The sequence below is a fragment of the Sinocyclocheilus anshuiensis genome, unplaced genomic scaffold (genome assembly GCF_001515605.1).
Source record: "Sinocyclocheilus anshuiensis isolate Anshui unplaced genomic scaffold, SAMN03320099.WGS_v1.1 scaffold1500, whole genome shotgun sequence".
Taxonomy (NCBI): domain Eukaryota; kingdom Metazoa; phylum Chordata; class Actinopteri; order Cypriniformes; family Cyprinidae; genus Sinocyclocheilus; species Sinocyclocheilus anshuiensis.
This window is the reverse complement of record NW_015537960.1, coordinates 1,744,988-1,753,230: the sequence shown is the minus strand read 5'-3', so window position 1 is coordinate 1,753,230 and position 8,243 is coordinate 1,744,988. Positions and strand designations below refer to the sequence as shown.

The 8,243-nt window shown below is 40.8% G+C and overlaps 1 pseudogene; it reads left to right on the top strand.

Annotated features, from left to right (window-relative positions):
• The window catches only part of LOC107666952 (alpha-tectorin-like), a 33,330-nt pseudogene that overhangs the window by 18,412 nt on the left and 6,675 nt on the right, over positions 1-8,243 (top strand).

Sequence of the window (8,243 nt, the reverse complement as noted above, 5' to 3'; positions counted from 1 at the left end):
TCACACAACAGAAGTGCGCGCTCTCTCTCTCTCTCTCTCTCTCTCCCTACCGTTAAGTAACTTGTGCATTGTTTTACTTACTTGTTTTTGACATATCCGACCGAACTACAAACTTTCCAGTGATGTCCGTGAGAAAGATATATTCACTCGACAAGCTTGCGCATCTGCGCCGCCGCGCGCTCAATCCACTCAGCGTGCTTTGCTCGCGCACATCAGCTATACAGGCGTTAATACTGAATGTTTAACATTATATTCATTGCATACATATACTTCATAGTAGACATCCTTAACGCCTTTCTGCTGTCTGTTGTCAGTGTTTCTTTGTTTGAATATGGCGCTGATCACATGCTGTGTGGTATTGGCGTTTGGTATCGGGCATTTTAACGAGTACGAGTACATGAGCTCAGTATCGGGCCCGATACCGATACCAGTATCGGTATCGGTGCATCCCTAGTAAAGATTCTTCTAAATTGTTGATTTATGCCTGAATTTCACTGTATTAAAGTACTATATGTCAGGAAGTCTCAGATTGGACTCAGATGCAGACTCAAATGTCAGGTTTGCTAAAAACATTTATATAGAAATGCCTTGAAGTCAAAATCAGACAAGAAATCACATTAAAGAACGAACAAACTAATAAGGTTGGAAAGATGTGGCTGAGCGTCACTGAAGAAAGCAGGTAAATATACCTGTAGATAATGAGATGATGAGCAGGTGAAATGGGTGGAGTACAGAGAGCAGAACAGTAACACCAGACTTCACCTACTGGACAGAGCAGAAACAGCATGACCTGAAAACAGACCAGAGAGAATGATAGTAGACGTGATAGCTATAATCACATTTTTAAGGAAATTGTACATTGTTACATACTGCATGCATACAACTTTAATTACATACCAGAGCAAGTGTTCAATTTATTCAATATTTTCACTTTATGGTGTCAATAAACATCTACATTTTCAGATTTTATTCAAGGTCTCAGTGCTTCAGTACTTTTAGAAAAGAAATGTTTCCTGTACAAATGCAAATAAGTGGTACTATAATAAGCATTACAATACAGATTTACTATACAACCTATTCAAAATAAATATAAATTTTGAGCACACAAAAAACAACCGTACTTTTATATTTTTTAAGAGCCACATGTCATTTGAGCTGATCAGATGATGAACCAATCAAAGTTAAAGCTTGTCCTGGAAATTATTATGTCTACAAATTTACCAGACCAACTCTTTCAATCCCAGCTCCTGTATATTGTGCAGGTATTGTACATTTATTCATCATTATATCTGGCATGCTTTCATCAGTTGTACTGTTGGTTTTCATATTATTATCTTGAATAAATTAAATCTGATGTATGTGATGCTCTCTTTCTACTTCTTCATAATAGTACCTTACACCACCTCAAGTGTCGACCCCTGCTACAGCTACACCAGTCTGGATGAGCCTTGAAGAGCCACTGACAACTCTTACTATAATAACAATTACTACTATGGCATGTGTGATTATAATGTGGAGTGGAATGGCTGGTACAGGCTGTTCTACAATGGTCAAAATGCCCAGATGGCAGAATCATGTGTTAATTATGGCATGTGTGGCACTTATAACCCGTTGTCACTCAACGACACTCATCCACAGCTGGAAGATGGAGTTGTCACCCGTCAGGTCTGTCTTCCATGGGATGGCTGCTGTACTTACACATCCCACCCTATAAGAGTCAAAGCCTGTCCTGGAAATTACTATGTTTATGAGTTTGTCAAACCAATGTTTTGTGGAGCTTATTGTGTAGGTGAGTATTTACTCATATGTAATTTATTCATGTACTTTTCTGGGTTTTGTTTACAAATTATTTACTGAGATTAAAAAAAAAATGTTCTTAGTACCAGAAGCCTCAAACCAGTCCATCCCATCAGTGTCTACAACAACAGAGATAATCCCACCCATAGAATCCTTTACTCCACCAATCACAACCACTGGTAAAGTATTGTCTTGTTTCATTTATAAACTCTCATGAGTATCTTTTTGCACATATTTTCATTACACACAGTCTCTTAAAATTGTTCTGTTTCTGTTGCATTAAAAAAAGAATTACAGCTAATTTAACTTAATATGAGTAAAACTCACTGTAACAAAGTTTGTAGATCGGGAAGGAGGCGGGAACCAGCGAACATTTAAACATACACATTTAATAATCAAATAAACAAACACAAAATGAAAGTAAAAGCGGCAGCCCCTCACGGACGACTGCTGCATAAAACAACAACATAAAATCCAAGCCTGGTCCTCTTTCGTCTTGCACTGTCGTCACTCCTCCTTTTATCCTTCCGGAGCTCCTCCGTGGGACTCGAGACCGGTGAGTGGCGCAGGTGTCGCTCATTAACATTTACTCCACCAGCCTCGCTCCGCTCCCACGGCTCTCGGCCCCGCCCCACTCATCACACTCACATAAAAATGTGTAATGCAGCTCACAAAATCAGAATACAATATAAATGAGAAAGAAAAGACAACAGTTGTCTAAAGACTCTCTGTGGTACTTGACTGATTCTGTTGCTTCTCTAACTCTATATATTACAGTATATATAGACTTTTACAGATGGTTAATCAGAGTAAAGTACTGAACCAAAGTGTTGTTTTATTCATAATAAAAATTATACCACCACTGTTTCTCAGACATCTTTAGACTCCTTTCATAACCTCAAATGTTTGCAGACTCCAACCATCAGAGGCAGGAAATAACATAATAGCATGTATACTCATGGATAAAAGATAAACGTCATAGGGAAAATTGATAGCATTTCAAGTTTATTTATTGATAGAATTGAATAGAGTTTATTGTCATAGCTGATTTGGCACAAATAAGTTTTTTTCCCTCCATGATAGGACCCCTAATAAGTGGTCTATATGCAGACCACCACACACAAATCCCTTATTGCAAATAGGAGGTCAACTTGTTATTCTCGAAGTCATGTTGCTCAATTGCGAAAGAGCTCATTGCTGGCATCTTAAATCCTGTTGTTTTTTTAACAGCTAAATAAACAATGTTCAAACTCAAGGGAAACTATCTTCAGCTTTGAATAACATAAAGCACAAGAGTAACAGGGGGCTTAAGGAAAGAGCATTCTGAAGATTTCATACCACTACTTCAGTTGTACAAAAATGTATAGGCCTATAACATTAATTCAGTCAGGAACATTTATGTTTTTAATGTTTCCATATCACCAGCTCCACCTGTTGACCCCTGCTACAACTACAATATCCTGGATGATCTATGGAGAGCCACCAACAATCAACATTCCTCTCAAATAATGTGTGACTCTTGGGTCAGCTGGAACGGCTGGTACCGTCTCTTCATTCAGGGTCAGGGCATTCAGATGCCAGACATATGTGTTGATGAGTTGAGTTGTGGCACTCATGCTCCACTGTGGCTGAACGGAGGACATCCAAGAGTCGAGGATGGAGTGGTCACTCGAGATGTCTGCGGTCACTGGGACAATAACTGCTGCTATTTCCAATCCAATCCCATTAAAGTCAAAGCCTGTCCAGGAGGGTATTATGTCTATGAGTTTGTGAGCCCAAGTACCTGCCATTTGGCATACTGTGCAGGTAAATATATTTATTTATATGTGCCGTTTTTTTATGTAAGAGACAATTCAGACTTTTTAAAAAATATTTATAATTTCTTTCAGATGCAAGCAACATAAACACTACTTATACTACTGTCATGCCAGAGACAGCCACAGCTGAAACTACAACCATGGACATTACGACTGGTAATATATTGCAGTGTGTTACAATGTGAAGGATTATTGTTTTTGCAAATCAGATCCATGCTATGTGTTTGTGATGCACGTAAATAATTTAAAATAATTCATAAAGTTATATAGGCTAATTTATTATCAGCTATATTAAAGTAGGCAAAAGGCCACAGGTAATCACAGCCATGATGATATACAGCCATATTGCTGTATCATATTTATTTCATTATGCAAAGAATACAAATATTACAGTAAGGTAAATGAAAATTGAAATATAAATTAAATTTAAATGTTAGGGCATGAGAAACTGATATTTATGTTGTTGCTAATTAATGTTCAATATTGTTCTTTTTTTTTCCTCTCTCAGACAATGACATCAACATTACAGGGCCATTTTATCCATTTGGAACTGGAGACACAGTGAATGGACACATTGATGATGGGAGTTCATCAGTTATATACCTGCAGCAGCCGTTCATATTTGTTGGACAAACATACAACCAAATTTATGTAAGTTACTTTGGAATGGGAGGATTTTGGATGCTGAGTGTCTGTAACTGGAGATAAAAAAAATAAAAAATAAACTAAATGGGAAAAAGGACTGTTGAGTGCAGTTTAAATTTCTGTGACAAACAATTTTGTGCCATTTATAATAATTCTGTACATGATAATAAGTCCTCTTCTATTTCAGGTCAACAACAATGGACACTTGACCTTTGACGGGGCATGGGGCAGCTACACTCCATACCAGTTCCCAGCCTATGGAGGGAAAGACCTCATTGCTCCATTCTGGACAGATATTGACAATCGTTGGAATGGTGTCATCTCATATCAACAGTACACCTCTGGCAGTGTCCTTACACAGGCAACCCAAGACATAAACCAATACTTCCCTGACTTGAGTTTCTCTGCTTCATGGGTCTTTGTTGCAACGTGGGATAGAGTTGCATATTTCTACAATTCAGGAACTGTAAGTAGCCCAGTTTGCTCCATGGAAATCTTCCTCTACCTATTTAAAAATAAATAAACAAACAAATAAATATATAAAAATCAGCACACCACATAATGTTTTCGTTCTTCCTTTAAAATATTCAAACTTTTTCTGTCTTTTTTTTAAGGAAACATCTTTCCAAGTGGTTTTGATTTCAAATGGCCATCTCTCATTTGTTGTAATAAACTATGGTGCAATTGCTCCAACACAACGATATGTACAGGTATGCACAAGATGACAAATTGATATGATAGGTATTGCATTTTCAAGGATTAACTGAATAAGCAGACATCTGGATTTCTTCCTAGGCTGGTTATGACACTATCGACTCAAGTCACCATTTCTCAATTACTGGATCACTCCAGAATGACATCACCAGCCTACCACACAGCAGTAATGTCAATGTGCCAGGCAGATGGGCCTTCAGAACCGATCATGGATCACGGGGCTGTCAATTTAATGGTAATGTTGCTTCCCTAACTGCATGCCATGTTTGCTGTTTGCAGCCAGACCATGAATGACCTATTCAAATTCGATTGTACCATGCTAGTAAACATGTAATGAGGCCTTCCAGTAATCACACAAATTATTTTCGGTGTTTATATACATAAACCCTAAGTCTTTTTTACAGGTTTGCCAGTGCAGCTAGGAGACTATTTCTGGAGTGATGCCGCCTGCCAGGAAAGATGCACCTGTACCAGCAGAGGCCTCCAGTGCAGCTTTGAGCCCTGCACTTATTCCCAAGCTTGTCGTCCAGCTGCTTTCCAATACTCTTGTCAGAACATTCAGCGGCAAACATGCACCATCTCTGGTGATCCTCACTACTACACCTTTGACAATCAGATTTTTCACTTTCAAGGAACCTGCACATATGTTCTGTCTGAGGTTAGTAAAGTTGCTATGACTTTCTATTTATTGTATAGATTCGACAAGACTGGGAATTCTTTACTGATACTGATTTTTTGTCATTGTATAGGCTTGTGGAAATGGTTTGCCGTACTATCGCATTGAGGGAAAAATGAGCATCGGGGTAGCACGCATGTGTCATGGACTCGAATGGTCAGAGTATTTGTCTATAATGAAGAAATTGAACTGGTTAAAGATCACTATTATGAAGCAAAGGTAAGTATCACTGTTTTGCTGTAATATTGAGTTCAGCCATCCTTCCATTGTTCTAATTTTTTTTTGTCAACATTGTCAAGGTTAATGGGACCTTTATAGCAACACCATTCACCCTCCGCAATGGCTCCATCCAAGTCTATCAGTCAGGTTTTTCCTTGGCCATCAGCACAGATTTTGGTCTCCTAGTTACATATGATGCATATAGCTACGTCACCATCTCTGTACCTTATGACTACCAGAATGCCACATGTGGTCTGTGTGGTAACTATAACTTACATCCTGAAGATGACTTCCGTTCAATCTCTGGGGAGATCTTGAGCTCGGATGTTGACTTTGCCAACTCTTGGAAGGTAGAGGGTGACACAGATCCTGAATGCCATGATGTCAGGTGCACAGGTCTAGGTTGTGCGGTTTGTACCGCCAATGAAATGAGCCTTTACAGTGACACAAACCACTGTGGGCTACTAGGAGATGTTTCGGGGCCTTTTGCATCTTGCCACTCTGTGTTTTCGCCACAGACCTACATAGAGAACTGTGTCTATGATCTTTGCTTAGGAGGAGGGTACCAGCCGATTCTGTGCCAGGCTCTCAATGTGTATTCTGCCCAATGCCAACAGCAGGGTGTACAACTAGGGCAGTGGAGACAACCAGGCTTTTGTGGTAAGTGCCTTGTTATGTCTTCAGTAGAACTAAGTTTTTCATTCAACTTTATGTAACTGAAATAACTGTGCAGTGTGAAAGATCACAGAGTTTGATGCATATTCTTACTTCTGCCCTCCATTTCCAGAGATTCACTGTCCTGAGCATAGTCATTTTGAGTCCCAAGGAACAAGCTGCCCTGCAACATGCAGCAACCCCTCTGCCCCAATAAACTGTCCCCTGCCCAATCAGGAGAGCTGTATTTGTGATGATGGGTACATCCTCAGCACTGGGCAATGTATGCCTGAAGCAAACTGTGACTGCGTCTTTGACGGCTTCTATTACTCTGAGGGACAGTCGGTAGTGTTGGGCGAGGACTGTGGAAGGCAATGTGTTTGCAATAGCAGGTCAATGGTGTGCGCTCAGCACCAGTGTGGTCCAGCTGAAGTGTGTGGACTCCATAATGGTGTAAGGGGTTGCAGACCCATCAGTTATGCTACCTGTTCAGTTGAAAGCCTGGGTTCATACCACACCTTTGATGGACAAACTTTCAGATACCCAGGAGCTTGTGGACTGACCCTTGCAAGAGTTATGGGGCCATCCCAACTGCCATACTTTGTATTGACAGTGGAGAAAGTACCCAGAGGCCTTCAAGAATTTTCCAGGTTCCTGAAGTTTGAGGCAGGAGGAACTCATGTTTCCATTGAATTGGGAGAAGGTAGCAATGTACAGGTTAGCCAAAATGTTTTTTTTTTCTCAGCCTTGTATTAAGGGCCGTTTAACCATTATCTCAAACTCAAATGCTAGATCAAAGTCAGACATGTTTTTCTCCTCAGGTGGATGGACAGATGGTTGGTCTACCTATCAGTGTTGGTTCCAGTCAAATCCATATCTATCACAGCAGTGCAAGAGGTTTTGTTTTGGAGACAAACTTTGGAGTGACTGTTAGAGCTGATTGGCCGCACATTGTCCGAATCACTGCGCCAACCACTTACAATGGTACACTTGGAGGTCTGTGTGGGAACTTGAATGGAAACATTGAAGATGAATTCTACAGCCCGGATGGTGTCCTGCTGGATGACTCCCAGCTTTTTGCAGACAGCTGGCGTGATGGATCCCTGTCAGCTCACTGTGAGGACCCAACTGACATGTGGGAACCAGATCATTATCAGAACAGGAGCGAGTTCAGAGAGCGCTGCAGCATCATGGCCATGAATGATGGACCATTTACTGAATGTAGCAGAACACTAGACCCTTGGCAACGGATTGAAGATTGCATTCAGATGCTGGAGCAGACGGACGGTGCCAGGGAGGCTCTATGTGAGGCCCTGCGAGGCTATACACTGCACTGCCAACAAAATGGCATCGCAGTCGGAGAGTGGATGAGTATCACCCACTGTGGTTAGTATCTTGTAATATGATAAGATTTTCAGAATTTAAACTATATATCTCCTTCAAAGTGCTGATCATTCATTGTCGTTTCCATGTTTTATCTTAAACCTCCCAGATCCGAACTGTCCAGCAAATACCCATTTCGAATTGTGTGGCACATCCTGTCCTGCGTCCTGCCCTAGCCTCTCATTTCCCTTCCAGTGCACGCTGCCATGCCAGGGGGGATGCCAGTGCAATGATGGACTGGTGCTGGATGGAGATCGCTGTGTTTCCCCCACTGGCTGCGGCTGCCGCTATGATGGTCGTTATCGGCAGCCTGGAGAGCAGTTCTGGCATGGTGAAGA